Source organism: Rhinolophus ferrumequinum, chromosome 5 (assembly GCF_004115265.2).
Source record: "Rhinolophus ferrumequinum isolate MPI-CBG mRhiFer1 chromosome 5, mRhiFer1_v1.p, whole genome shotgun sequence".
In the NCBI taxonomy this organism is placed as follows: domain Eukaryota; kingdom Metazoa; phylum Chordata; class Mammalia; order Chiroptera; family Rhinolophidae; genus Rhinolophus; species Rhinolophus ferrumequinum.
This window is the reverse complement of record NC_046288.1, coordinates 13933121-13948882: the sequence shown is the minus strand read 5'-3', so window position 1 is coordinate 13948882 and position 15762 is coordinate 13933121. Positions and strand designations below refer to the sequence as shown.

At 36.7% G+C, this 15762-nt stretch overlaps 1 long non-coding RNA gene across 1 annotated transcript in view; it reads right to left on the bottom strand.

Moving 5' to 3' along the window:
* The window catches only part of LOC117022269 (uncharacterized), a 110921-nt gene that overhangs the window by 16683 nt on the left and 78476 nt on the right, over positions 1-15762 (bottom strand). The gene's annotated exons all lie outside the window — the stretch shown is intronic.

The following is a 15762-nucleotide window of genomic DNA, read 5'->3' as shown; positions in this document are numbered from 1 at the left end:
CACGACAAAACGTTAGCTAGTTGAAAACTCAACTTACTGAACTCAGGAATAAAAGAGGTGACATCACTACTGATCTCACAGAAAGAAAAAAAGATTTTAAGGGAATACTATGAGCAATTGTATGCCAGCAAATTAGATAACCTAAATGTAAGGGACAAATTCCTAGAAAGACACAATGATCAAAACAGACTCAAGAAGAAATAGAAAATCTGAATACACTTGTAACAAGTAATGAGATTGAATTAGTAATAAAAATATTTTCCACAAAGAAAGGCCCAGAAACAGATCTTTGTTAGTGAATTCTACCAAATGTTTTAAGTATATTTATCACTAATCCTTCACAAATTCTTCCAAAAAACAGAAGAGGATGGAACACTTCAAGTCAATGAGGCCAGTATTACCCTACAACAAAATCCAGACAAAGACATCACAAGAAAACTATAAATCAATCTCTCTTATGAATACATATGCAAAAGTCCTCAACAAAATACCAGCAAACTGAATTCAGTAACATATAAAGGATTATAAATCATGACCAAGTGTGATTTATCCCAGGGACGCAAGATTATAACATAAGAAAGCCAACCACTGCAATATATCATATTAATAAAGGACAAAAACTACACAGTCATTTCAATAAACATAAAATAATAAAAAAAAAATCAACAAAATGCAACCACCTTTCATGATTAAAACACTCAACATACTAAGAACCAAGGACTTCTTCAACCTGCTAAAGAGCATCAACGAAAACCTACAGCTGACATCATACTTCATAGTGAAAGACTGAATGCTTTTCCCCTAAGATCAGGAGCAAGACAAGAATGTCCACTCTTTGCCACATGTATTCAATATTGTACTGGAGATTTTAGCCAGGGCAGTTAGGCAAGAAAAAAGAAATAAAGGTCATCCCTATTAGAAAGAAATAAAATTATACATATATTCACAGGCGACATGATCTTATCTGTAGAAAATGCTAAGGAATCCACTAAGACACTATTAAAACTAATAAACAAGTTCAACGAGGTTGCAGGACACAAGACCAATATAAAAAATCAATTGCATTTCTATGTACTGTCAATGAACAATCCAAAAAATGAAATTAACAAAACAATTTCATTTAAAATAGCATCAAAAAGAATAAAATAATATGAAAACCACAAAACGTGTTGAAAGAAATTAAAGGTCTAAATAAATGGAAAAACATCTCATGCTCATGGATCAAAGATATAACATTATTAAGATGGCAAGACTCCTTAAACTGATCTATAGATTCAACACAGTCCCCTCAATATTCCAGCTAGCTTCTTTAAAGAAGTTGATAAACTGATCCTAAAATTTATATGAGAATTAAAGGAGCCCGGAATAGCCAAAAGAGTCTTGGGAAAAAAAGGAACAAAGTTGGAGGATTCACATTTCCCGATTTCAAAACTTACTATAAAGCTAAGTGATTAAGTCAGTATAGTACTGGCATAAGGATAGACATATAGATCTATGGAATCGAATTGAGAGTCTGGAAAAAAACACACATACATCTATAGTCAATTGGTTTTTGACAAGGGTGTTAAGTCCCTTCTGTGGGAAAAGACATATTTTAAAAAAATGATGCTAGAACAACTGGATATCCACATGCAAGAAAATGAAGTTAGACCCCTAATTCATACCATATACAAAATTAAATCCTAATGGATAATCATCCAAATCTAAGAGCTAAAACTGTAAAACTCTCACAGTTTGTAAGAGGTGTGTAAATCTTCATGAACTTAGATCACGAAATGGCCTTTTAGATATGATGCCAAAAGCACAAGCAACAAAAGGAAAATATAATTAAATTGGTCTTTACCAAATTAAAAATTTTTGTGCCTCAAAGGACATCATTAAGAAAGTAAAAGGATAACCCACAAAATAGGATAAAATATTTGCAAATTATATATCCAATAAGGGACTTACATCCAAAGTACTCCAACAACTCAATAATAAAGACAAATAACCCATTAAAAAATGGGCAAAGGATTTGAATAGACATTTCTTCAAAGATATACAAATGGCCAAAAAACACATGAAAAATGTGCTTTTCAAGACTAACATAATTAGTCATCAGAGAAATGCAAATTAAAAACATGATGAAATACCACTTCACACCCTCTAGAGTAGCTATAATCAAAAAAGATTGATAACAACAAGTGTTGGCAAAGATGTAAAAAAACTGGAAACCTCAAACACTGCTGGTGGGAATGCAAAATGGTGCATCCACTTTGGGAAACTGTCTGGCAGTTGCTCAAAGGGTTGAATACAGAATTACCATATAACCGAGTAATTCCACTGCTAACTATTTACCCAAGAGAACTGAATACTTATAATCACACAAAAATTTCTACATGAATGATCATAGCAGCATTACAATAGCCCCAAAGTAGAGACAATCCAAATGTTCATCAACTAATAAATACATAAATAAGTAAAATGTGGTGTGTTCGCACAATGCAATACTATTCAGTAATAAAAGGAATGAAGTGCTGATACATGCTATATAACATGTATGACCCCTGAAAACATTAAGCAAAGTGAAAGAAGCCAGTCACAAAAGACCATATATTGTACTGATTCTATTAGGTTGGTGCAAAAGTAATAGCGGTTTAAATGGTTAGACATAATTGCAAAAACCGCAATGACTCTTGCACCAACCTAATATTTATATGAAATGTTTAGAGTAGGCAAATCTATAAAGACAGAAAGTAGGTTAGGGGTTATATACAGCTGGAGTAGGGGGTGGGAGGGAGAGGGGTGAGAAGAAAAGGGAAGTGATTGGTAATGGACACAGCGGGTTTTTTTTAGAGAAGTAATGAAAACATTCTAAAATTGATTGTAATAATGGCTGCAAAACTAACTGTGAATATACTAAAACCCATTGAATTGTATACTTTAAATAGGTGAATTGTACAGTATGCAAATTGTATCCCAAATAAAGCTTAAAAAAAAAAAAAAGCCAAGCATGTGAGAGTGGAAGTATGGCAGACGCTGCCCCTCAACACCCCCACTTTTTTAGAGGTAAAACTCTCAGCACACAGAACAACATTACGGAGAAGGTTCAATTATGACACTGATACTTTTACGTCCTGGTGGATGGCTTAGTGTTCCAGCTCTTTGTTATTCTTACAGTGAATAGCTTTCCTAGAAATGTTTTCTCTGATCACTGCTCACGTAGTACTTCCTCTGTGAGGAAAGTCCCCCGGGGTGTCTGCATGCACACGTGCCTCTGCGCTTTGCTGGGGATGGAAGTCCCGGGGTCAGAGCACTGCTAAACCGAGCTATTTGTAATTCACCTCCCTTCCCAGCCCCAGCAAGCAACAACTCTCCATCACGTTTCTCTTCCATCTCCCTTCACCAATCACCCTCTCCATCTCTGCCAATCTTGCTTTCCTGGAGTGGTTGAGCAGAAAGAAAACAAGCTTTCAAGTCTGGTAGACATGAGCTCAAAAACTAACCATATCACTTTCTGCTTAGTAACTGTGGGTGAGCCTCAGATGTCAAAATCTGTAACACAAAGACCACACAATACCTAAATTGTTAAAAAATATTTCTGGAGTTCCCACTATGAACTGGGTACTGAGAATACACACCTGAACAAGACATAAATTCTATAGTTGAAAAACTCATCGTCTAGTAGTCGACACAGAAATAAAACAAATAATGATTACAATGCAGTGTGATAAATGCCAAGATAGATGGCATCATGAAGGAGGGAATAATTAATTCTCAACAGCTGAGAAGGAGGAAGGCTTTACGGTGTGGTTGTGACACTTCAATAAGACAATGAGTCCATAGAACACCTGGCACATCAAGTGCTCAAAGAGTGTGAAGTTCTTTCCCCACAAAGGGCTCTAGGAATTTAAAACAAAAACAGGATAAGTTTTTCTTATCCTGAGAGGTAAGAAACTGGAAAGGGCCCTTCACTGCTCCAGCCAGAGCATTATCAAGGCCAAATTCAACTCAAGAAAGCTGGGTATCAGTTTGTATTTCTGAAGATATTAATTACAATATATAGATATCATAATATAGCCATATTATAATATATAGAAAGATATTAATGATCATATATCTATATAATAACAAATAAATGTGGATGTCCTGGAGTTAATATTGTGAATTTTAACCTGGAATTCTAATTTTGGCAAATTAGAACATCCAGTAAAATGATCCAAAAAAAAAAAAAAATCCCTGACTCTTCCTTCAATACGTATTTATTGACCTCCTATTATGTGGTACTTGGCAACAGAGACATGAAATTGAACTTACAAGTGTACAAATGACTAGGGAAAATGTAAACCAAGTCCTTAATAATTATAATACATGACAGAATACCATGTTGCATTTATTCCCCCTCAATAATTGCTCAAGAGGTTTTCTTGCTCTTGAAACAAAACAGGGAGATAATCTTGATTATATTGGTTCTCTCATGATCAGACCTGTACTCTAACGCTACTTTGTAGAACTAGATTGCAAATGGGCTTCCTTTTGGTTAAAAAAAAAAGAAAAAGGAAAAAGAAATGATAAAGTTTCAAAACAGAGACAAGTCAAGTACTCCGTGTTCTCAGGGCAAAATCTTGCCGAAATGATAAAAACCTCCACCAGTTCTCAAGAGGCTTAACTGCATAGATAAACAACCCTGAGAGTCAGTAAGTCCACACTAGTGCAAGGAACATGGTGCAATTCAACTTTGGAATCTGTGGCCTAAGATGTGGGGATTTGTGAACCAGAGATCAATGAAGCATTTACACTGAGGAAAGGGAGCTCAGGAGTATAGCAGATTCCTACATTCCTGCCCACCCACCTTCCCAGGTAACACACCCCTCCATGTCCCAGAGCTCAGGTGCACCACCATGTGGCTGAATCAGAGTCCTTCTAGGGGTGAGACAGCTGCAGGGTTTTCCTTATGAATGAATTACGTGAACAATATAAGCCTGAAGTTGCCAAAAAATAAAACCAACACAGAAGACAACAGACTGAGATCGATAGACATATAAAATCCCGATGACCTCTTTTGAATCCTTTGATCCAGTCATGTTTCATCTCTTGGAATTGTCAGTTGGGTAAGTATATATGTATATGTGTAATTTTACGTATAGCATTTAATTTGATGTGTTGATTGGCTCCTTAAACTATTTGGGATTGGGTTTCTGTCACTTGCAACTGACAGTCCTAATTAACAAAGGGTCTCACTGCACCTCTTCATTGGTGTATGTTTTTATGGTGATGGAGTAACCAACGTCACACAATAATCTCACCTGACCCATTCATTCTTCCTACGTTTTTCTAGTTCAACAAACATACTCTCCAAGTTTCACAAAAGCTGCCATTTTCCCTCCTAGTAAAATTTCACTTTACGCCTCTTTGTCCTTATTGAAAAGGGCATTTCATCATTTTTGGTATAACAGAAGAGTGGTGCTAATCTGACGTATCTTTGAAGAGAAATGCTACCAGCATTCAAACAGAAAATTGACAAAGGACATTCCAATGCAAGTTTCCTCCTAGAAGGTTCTTATATTTAACTGCTTCTTTTTTTTTTTTAAATTAAAGTTTATTGGGGACAATTGTTAGTAAAGTTACATAGGTTTCAGGTGTACAATTCTGTATTACATCATCTATATATCCCATTGTGTGTTCACCACCCAGAGTCAGTTTTCTTTCCATCACCATATATTTGTATATTTAACTTCTGAAAAGCGATCAGATCTCTCTCTCTCTCTCTCTGCAGTAGAAGTTTACAGAAATCTCTCATGTTCGTGGAGAGAGCCTTTCTGCGATGATTACAGCCTAATGCCACCACAGCGCAGCCCCTAAAACTCCTGCCTCCTGGAGCCCCCATGTCTGATGTCCTGAGCGGTGGTAACTGGGATCGCACACAGGACCCAGAAACAATTGATCACCCTCATTTTTCTCCTTCCTTTTATTTTATCTGACTTCTGCTGCTCCCCTCAGAAGAAGACAGAGAGGGCAGATAAGAATAAAAAGCAAAACCTAGTGGGAGACAACTTTTACAGGAAACTGGCAGATGTGTAAGAGAATTTTTGATCAGGATTGAACCAGATCAGTACCTGTGTGGGTTAAGCAGTAGCACAAAGCAAAGCTATGAGCAGGAATGATGGCTTCCAAACTGTCACTGGGGCTAAATTGTTATATGTCAACCTTGGTTGAACAACCTTGGCTGAAGAACTTAAAAACAAACAAACAAAAAAAGCCCTAGAATTTTTGTAGGATCCTGGCCGTGGTAGTTTTTAAAAGTTTCTCCAGGTGATTCTAATAGTAGCCAGGGTCAAAAACCACTCTTCTACACAGACTTCCATCCAAACAAACTTTTTATCCAACCATCACAATTGTGGTGAGCAGTTTTGGCTATAACCAAAATGGCCACTAACAATGCCAACACCTCATTCTTTCTTCTCCGGTAGCAGACGATTATAGTTACCTATCACAGTATGAAGTCTTTACTGCCTATCAGCCTAAGTGCATTCATTACATACATCATCTCTAATCTTAACAACCACCTTGGAAAGTAGTACTATGCCCATTTTCAGCACAAAAAGTGGAGAAATAGACAGGAACTATATACAATCTCAAGATTGTACAGCTAACACGTGGCACAGTGAGATCAGAATCTAAGCTTGCCCTTTCTCCGCTATAAAGATAGCCTCTCATCTCTGTGTGTCTTTACTCCTCACTTTACTGTTTTTTGCTTTTGACATAATCCAAAGTTGGTATCCTTCTAATATCCCACGCACATGTGAAAATATATGATTATCTCTTTAAAAACTAGTGAAAACTCAGAGAAATACAAGTTCAAAACAAATTTCTTTCATTTTATATTATGAACTATACATGCTCATTATTTTGAAACATATTCTCTAATTCTAGAAACCAGAGACAAATGTCAAGAGCTGTGATCAGCCTACCTTCAAAACTTTAAAGTCCATTTTCAATTTGAACTTCATTAAGCAAGCTAGTTTTGCTTAGTCTGGTGAATATCCACTTGGTTTGGGCATATAATCAGCAACGGACCTTCTAGTAATACATATCCCAGGGTCCAGTTACTTAAAATTGATGCTTCTTTAAATTCCCTTTTCTGAACTCCTAAATTATTGGTAAATCTGAAAATTCCCCTTAGGAGTCCTTGGAAAGCAAACTATGTACAGTATAGCATTCTATTAAAAACTGTGAAATATGATAGTTGATATAATAACTCCTGATTACTAGGATGCACACGCACACACACTCACACACAGAGAGGTCTTCCTTTCTAACAAAATTTATAAATGTGACTGTGACTGGTATATTTACAAACTGGAAAAGATGTTCCGGTTAGTTTTAGAAAAGTCCTCTTCAGTTTATAACTCTTTATGGCATTACCATCTCACACCTTATGTTACTAGAAGATACTCAATAAATACTTATTAAATGAATACACAAATAAGGAGGAAGGACTGCAATGCAAAACTTAGGGGGAGAGTCTACCTAAAACAGAAAAACCCCATAGCCATTAAAAAATAATCAAAGAGAGTGAAATTTAAGATCCACAGCATACGGATCTTATACATTAACAAGGAGGCCTTTCGATTCCAAATATTCATTTATTTAAATTTTCAGGTGCATGGAAATAGCATGGAGAAGTTTCCCTACATCAGAAATGCAACTGCTACCATCAACAAAATGAAAAGGCAACCAACTGAAGGGGAGAAAATGTTTGCAAATCATATATTTACTAAGGTGTTAATACCCAAAAATACAAAAAAACTCTTTTAAAAAACAAACAAACAACCTGATTTAGAAATGGGCAGAGGATCTAAATAGATATTTTTCCAAAGTCATATAGATGGCCAACAGGTACATATGATGCTCAACATCACTTATTATCAGGGAAATGCAAATCAAAACCACAATGAGATATCACCTTACACTTGTTAGAACAGCTATTATCAAAAAGACAAGAAATAACAAATGTTAGAAAGGATGTAAAGAAAAGGTAACCATTATACACTGTTGGTGTGAATATATACTGGTGCAGCCACTATGGAAAACAGTACGGAGGTTCCTTAAAACATTAAAAAGAGCTACCATGCGGTACAGCAATTCCACTTCTGGGTATTTATCCAAAGAAAACTAAAACACTAGTTCGAAAAGACATATGTACCCCTATGTTCATTGCATCATTATTCACAATAGCCAAGATGCGGAAGTAACCTAGGTGTCCACCGACAGACAAATGGATAAAGATGTGGAATACTACTCAGTCATAAAAAGAGGGAAATCTTGTCATTTGCGACAACATGGATGGACCTAGAGGGTATTATGCTAAGTGAGATACATCAGACAGAGAAACACAAATACCATGATTTCACTTATATGTGGAATCTAAAAAACAAAACAAAATACAACTCAGATACAGAGAACAGATTGGTGGTTATCAGAGGGGATTGGGGAATGGACGAAATGAGTGAAGGAAGTCAATTATATGGTGACAGATGGACAAGACTTATTGTGGTGATCACCTTGTAGTGTATTCAAAGATCAAATTAGTATGTTGTATTGAAAATAATATGTTACATGCCAATTTTACCTCAATTAAAAAAAAAATGAAACTTCACTGTTTATTTAGACTCTTTTCTTCCTAAAAACTCTAAGAGGAAGCAGTTACAACTTCAGAACCACATCTTATTTAATCATTTCCTGTCACTGTTCCCCAAGCACACTAAATCTTTATTATAGTAGATAGCATATTGTGTTTACTGGTTCTGGACACATCAGTGCCCACGGACATAATGTTCTTGATTTTGTTTCCATGCATTCATTCATTCATTCATTCATCCATTGACTATACTGTGCTTTGCCCAACTGGAGGTACATAATGAATCAGTGATATTAACAGACACTTTATAACTGGAGAAGACCATCTAGTGCTCCTACATAAGAAACACCTTGAAGACCAAAAGACATGTCATATTCCCATCTGTGTCCTCAAAGCTTAGCACAAACGTGAGAAATGGCTGGTGACTGAACCACACCTTAGAGGTCATCTACCTCAGCTCCTCATTTCCTGGTGGTGACTGGATTATTTCACAAGGTAACAAAGCTACTAGTTAGGGGTAGGGCTGGGACTAAAGGTCACACTTCCTGTCTCCCAATCCAAAGTTCACATAAAAGTCATTTTTTGATTGACGCCAAATCAACTGACAACTCAAGGGGCAGTGTGATAGTTATTTCCTTTTAGCCGACTAATGTCTTTAGGACCAAGTCTCTGTAAAGCTCCAATTTATTGATGAAACACTGTGTTTTCATGGGCAAATGAGCTGTTCCAGTTAGCTGAAGTTTCAAATTTCATAATAATGAAGATTAATAATTAATTATGCTGTATGTTAACATTCTAGTTAAAAGCTTTATTTTAAAAATGTGTCTGTAACCCTAGGTATTTATCTATGAGAAATAAAAACATGCTCACAAAGTCTTATACAAGAATGTTTTTAGCGGTGTTATTTATAATAGCCTACAACTCGAAACATCTTACTCATCTATCAATATGAGGATGGATAAACTGATACAGGCAGACAATGGAATACTGCTCAGTAACAGAAGGAAATGAGTTACTGATACATGCAACACGATGGCTCACGAGCTCATTAGCATAAAACATTATTGTGAGTAAAAGGAGCCTTACACAGAAAAGTACGTAATGAGTGAATTCCATTTATATGAAATTCTAAAACAGGAAACGATAATACATAGTGGGAAAAAATTCACATCGGTGGTTGACTGAGAAGGGAGGGTGTAGGGATAGGGATTGACTTGGAGGGGGCATGGAAAAAACTTTCTGGGGGTGATTGTAATGCTTTTTATCACGATGGGGGTTTGGGTCACAAAATAGCATACCTTTGTTAAAGCGCAGTAAATGTACGCCTAAGATTTGTGCATTTCCTTATATGCAAATATTATCTTTAAAAAACTATAAACAAATATTGAACTTTAATAAATGAAGTGTTTCAGGGGAAATGTCCCAATGTTCAGCAATTTATTTTGAAGGGCATCAAAAAATATGATGAATTTGTGGGTAGAGAAATGGATTGGTGGGCAGATATATGACAAAGCAAGTATAGCACAATAAATGTTAATGGCAAAATCTAGGTTTGGGGTATGTGAGTGCTCACTGAAAAATTCAAATTTGCTATATGTTTGAAATTATAATAATAAAATGTTGGTGAAAACGACACATAAAACAAGCATTCTCTAGGGGCCTTGTTCAGAGTTTTAATGAAGTAATCAACTGTAAAAAGAAATTATTAAGACAAATGGGGAAAGTGTTTATGAACTAGGTATTAGATGATAACAAGGCATGACTGTTAATTTTGTTAGGTATGATCCTAACAGATACATAAAAATATCTTCATATTTTTAAAGATGCATGTTAAAATACTAGAAATAAAAATAATATGTCTTTGATTTGCTTTAAAAATTATAAACAAATGAGGGAGGAGGGAATGATGCCATAGTGCAGGAAATGTGAATACAAGATCAGCTGATGGCTTCGTTTATCATGAAGATTGAAATGAACACAGGGAAACACTCTGAGTCTTAATTTGAGCACAATCTACACTTGAACTTGATCACTGCAACTTGAGGCCACATCTAATGTAAAAACATGAAGATAAAGGTTATAATGAAGGTTGTATGACAGAAAAAGATGTGGAAAGCAGAAAGAAGGTTGAAACGTAAAACAGATCTAGGTTCTGCTGCTTTTAGTTCTAACCTCAGAGGGTTGAGGGATGCACAGCTCATATTTCATACTGTCAGATCCTGAAAACAAGTATCTAGATCAGTGTTAACAGAATTTGTTGTGATGAGGGAAACACTTTATATCTGCACTGTCTGATACAGTTTCCACTAAGCAAGTGCAACTGAGCATTTAAAATGTGCTTAGTGCAAACAATGAACTAAATGATTTACTTCATTTTAATTAATTAAATTGAAATAGTGTATTGCCTGTGGCTAGCGGCTACCATATTGGACAGCACAGGTTTAGCTAGATTCATAGGGTAGGTCCTGGACAGAAGAACCAGAGATTTGGGGCAGAGTTAGATCAGTAAGTCTTAGAAATGTTGTATCACTCTGGTGTAGTACAAGGAACTAATCTAATCAATGCACTTTTTATTTAATGCATTATTAAAAATTCTGGTCACCATTTCCAAGATTTAATAAAGGCTCAGTTGACAGTCAAATGAAACTCAGTAGCTCAAGTGATGTTTTTTTCAGTCTTTTAGTTCTTCCTTTCCAGAGGCATAATTCCCTTCCTGATGCCAACATCAAGTACCCACAAAACCACCTCCACCAACCACATACTCACCTCCACCACAAGCCCAGCACACACACGTACTCTTCCATCCCTCTCCTGCTTATCTCAGTTCAAAAGTTGCCATCCATGTAGTCTTAAACACTAACGTGGTCTACAGCAACCCCGCCCCCCCACCTGGATTCTGGCCATTCAGCTCATCAGAAAGAATATACACAAAGGTCAAGTTTGAGCATTTTGTAACTGTTTTTGATATAAGTTTTGAAGCAGGTTTGCCTGCCTACCTTCTTGGGTGGGGATGCCACGTTGGACAAATTACTTGCTATATTGTAACCATGTTGACATATTTCCCACAGCATTTTTGTTTGATGTGTCTTTGTTGCTGTGTTCAGAAAAAAGAGTAGAGAACCTTATTCGATGAATTGAGCCTGATCTGAATTGAGGGGAAGTCAAGCATGAAGGAGGAAGTGGACTGGACTCCCTGAGTGTTGTTGAGAAATGTGTTCCCCAGCTAAGATGGTATTTTCCCCATCTCTCTGGCGGGGAGGAGGAAGAGGGTCGGGGAGAGAGGTTAACAACTGCATGTGTTTCATCAGTCAGTGTTCAATGATACAGCACTTGAAAACAGTTGAATTTGTTTAACTTGAACAAATACCGGTGACTAAAATCTGACATTTATACCTTCTTCTTTCCTTCCTTGTTTTTGAAACAAGAACTACAAAGACTTGAAATCAGAACCTAACGCTGAGAGGGCAGAATAAAGGTAATAGAAGTATGATGAGTCCGCACTGGGCAGGGGAACCCTCCCTGCAAGGTGGTCTCAAAGTAAGAGAAGGCTAGACAGAGGTGGGGTTTGGGGTGATTTCTGTGGTGCTGATAGCCAGCAGCAGGGGACCGGAATTGGGAGAAGGATTACTCAGGACAAATGAATTGCAAGTTTGTCTTTGGGGAGGGAGGAGTGGCGGGGGAGCCATGGGCACAAGTAATGCCAGTCCTGGACATTCTGAACAAACTCAGAATCCAAGGGCTTGAAAAGTCCTACTAGCAGCATATAATGAGAAGGTCAATAAACTCCCCATGGTCACTGCTTCCTGCTGTCCTTCACCTTGGACAGTGTTTACTGTCATTATCTTGTAGATTTGCTGGCAGGAGACGTTGAATTTCAGTAATTACTTTTAGAAATAACATTTTTATATGCTTCCTCTGATGATACAAGAAATCCATGTTCACCGTGGAAAACAAAGAAAGGCCTAAGGAGAAGAAATGGAAATTCAGATAATTAAATAGAAAATTGTACACCCTCTGATCATGGGTGGGGATTTGGGTGTTCTGATTCTCCAGAGGTGTTCCTCTATTTTGCATTATTTCTTTCCAACAGAATCCCATTAGTGCGATGGCTGGGTTAAGCATTTCTAAGGTTCTTGACGTGTATTTCCAAACTGTTTCCTGCTAGGTCATAGCAATTTGTGTGGCCATCAGACACATATGACTAAACTGGATTGCTTCACGGCAGGGAAATGGTAACCTCACTGTTGTTTTGATTTGCAGGTTATTTGTGATGTTAACTTTCTTCCTTATGTTATACATCAGTATTTCTCTTTTGTGAATTAGACTGCTTCTTTCTACTTTTTTTCTGTTGTTTTCCCTATGAGATTCTATGATAGGATCTTAGTTAATAGAATAATGAATTAATAGACTACTGGATTACTTCTTTGAATTGAAAAACTTCTCCCCATCAAAAACTATCACCGTTAGCTTAATTTGTTCACATTCTACTCAAATTCTTTATTTTCGTCACAATTTTTATGTGGCTGAGAAACAGGCCATTTACAAGATATCTGCAAATAGCAGGTTATTTACCAAAGTACTTAAGGAGGACCAAGGACTTTCAACTTCTGAAGGCGAATTATAAAAATGAAAAAAAAAAGGTTGTTTGTTGCTTTTTACTTTTCAGAATAAGAACAAGATTTCCGGGCTGGCCCGGTGGCTCAGGCGGTTGGAGCTCCGTGCTCCTAACTCTGAAGGCTGCCAGTTCGATTCCCACATGGGCCAGTGGGCTCTCAACCACAAGATTTGCCAGTTCAATTCCTCGAGTCCCGCAAGGGATGGTGGGCTGCGCCCCCTGCAACTAGCAACGGCAACTGGACCTGGAGCTGAGCTACACCCTCCACAACTAAGACTGTAAGGATAACAACTTGAAGCTGAATGGCACCCTCCACGACTAAGATTGAAAGGACAACAACCTGACTTGGAAAAAAGTCCTGGAAATATACACTGTTCCCCAATAAAGTCCTGGAAAAAACAAACAAACAAACAAAAAAACAGAACAAGATATCCTTAATTTTTCTTATTGCAAACATAAAGAGGGGCTGGACTATAAACTTCATAAACCAGGATCTTTTGATATTTAATTCCTCTGTATTATAACAATACACTATCCAAATCAATGTTATTTCCTAGAATAAAAAATTTGTCATTGTGCAAACAACAGAATACTCCTAAGCAACAGATGTAAGGGTTCTACAGACGAGATAACAGCTAAAAGCATGAAGTTTCTCTAAGCCACAGAACTAGTTGAGAGGAAGACCCAAGAATGGATCAATTCCTTGATGACTGGTCGAGTGTTCTTTCCACAGCACGTCCACTCCCTCAGAGCCTGATAGTTTGTTTCTATAGAATTCTAGTTCAACTTAAAATTCCAGTTAAAATACTTACCTATCGTTTTATGTGGCAATAAAGCCTTCATCATATTATAAATGGGGTTATATTCAATCGTGTGTGTGTGTGTGTGTATGCCCATACGTTTTATATCTTCATTATATGATCTTACTTTCTCTGACATATCTATTATTAAACAACAGCAGGGACTGTACACATGAACTACTCTAATATTTTTTATTAAAAAAATGAAAGAGTAGGCATTTCTTAATGGCTTTGCAATAGGAAGCCATGCTATGAGAAAAGCAGAATGAAAGCCTTTGTTTCTACGCAGAGTCCTAGTTTGCGTTTGTGATTGACACACAGATGCCAACAATGGCTAATTTAAATGGGGAGCTTTCACAATCTTGAAAGACAAAAAAGTCACACATGACAGTGCTCAATCTTTTGAATTCACTATTAAGGTAAGAGTCCATTTCGGTTCACGTATGCAAACTTCCTTCCAGGGAATCCTGTTCAAAGGGAAGTACACTAAGCTCTATTGGAAGCCCATGATACTTTCAATACTACACATTATCTCAATCCTAACAGTAACAGCGACAGATTGGTAAATTGTGGAAAAAGTAAGTGGCATATGGAGGAAGCTTCTTTATTTCAGCCTTCTCATATACAAAATGGGTATATTTTATACCTCAGAATTTTAAAAAATAAAAAGTGGTCATAAAAATTACTTGAGAAAGTATTTTTTTTTAAGTATTGCAATACAAGATATTGTTCCTGGGGTTGTCCATAAAGTTAAAAAAAAGAATCAAATCACATATGTGCTGAAAGTTTTCAAGTGTCCCATATAAAAAGGGCTTTCTATTAATTGTGACAATAATAAAGCTTTGAAACCAAGAATCTGGGTATCGCTTGCTCTTTCTATAAGTGACTAAAAATGTTTGAAATGCTATCTGGGTATTTTCTCGTCTTCCACTGGGCAAAGGGTGGGCTAACCAGCTTATCTTCAGCCTCGATGAAATGATGAGCAGACCACAGTGACGTGCCTTATGATATTAATGCAAAATTAAAAACATAACTTCTTTCATTCCCAACTAGAAAAAAATCTAAAGAGTATATGCTCCCTTTTGTTATTCCAAATGAAGGACATCATGAGAAGTCTCTGGTAACTTTTGAAGAAAGGATTATTTGTGAATGCATACTATTTGTAGGATGGAAAATCGAAGAAGGTAGTAATGAAAAGGAAATTTAGAAACTTTGTTCATCTCTGAGATATTCAGTTGAGTCAGACTTTGATACCCACTGGGTCAGCAATGCAGAGCCTTCTGTGAGTTAGAATTTAAAGCACTTCAAACCCCACTTTGAAAGACGTGACCTTAGCCTCCCAGAAAATTTCTCAGTAATTCTGATTTGAAATTCACCTACCTGTCTTACGGCGATTGACTTATTTCTTTACACATAGACATTAAAACATGATCTTTAAAAAGAAAAACCTCAAGAGTTGCTAAATACAGATTTTACAATATACCATGTGCATCTGAAAATAAATTATTCAAAAGCAAAAAACTTTTTAGTCATAAAGAAAGATGAGAATAAAAAAATACACAAGAGAGCCTTCTTTTCAGAACAAAACAAACTCTGAAGGGAAAGAGAGAGAAATGACCTAAGAAATGTCAGGTCAATGGCCGGCTTTCCGACAGGAGATACACATGTCTGCACTACTGTATAAAAGCCGAGGCTTCGTTAATGAGGTGGCACGGCCTCAACAGCCA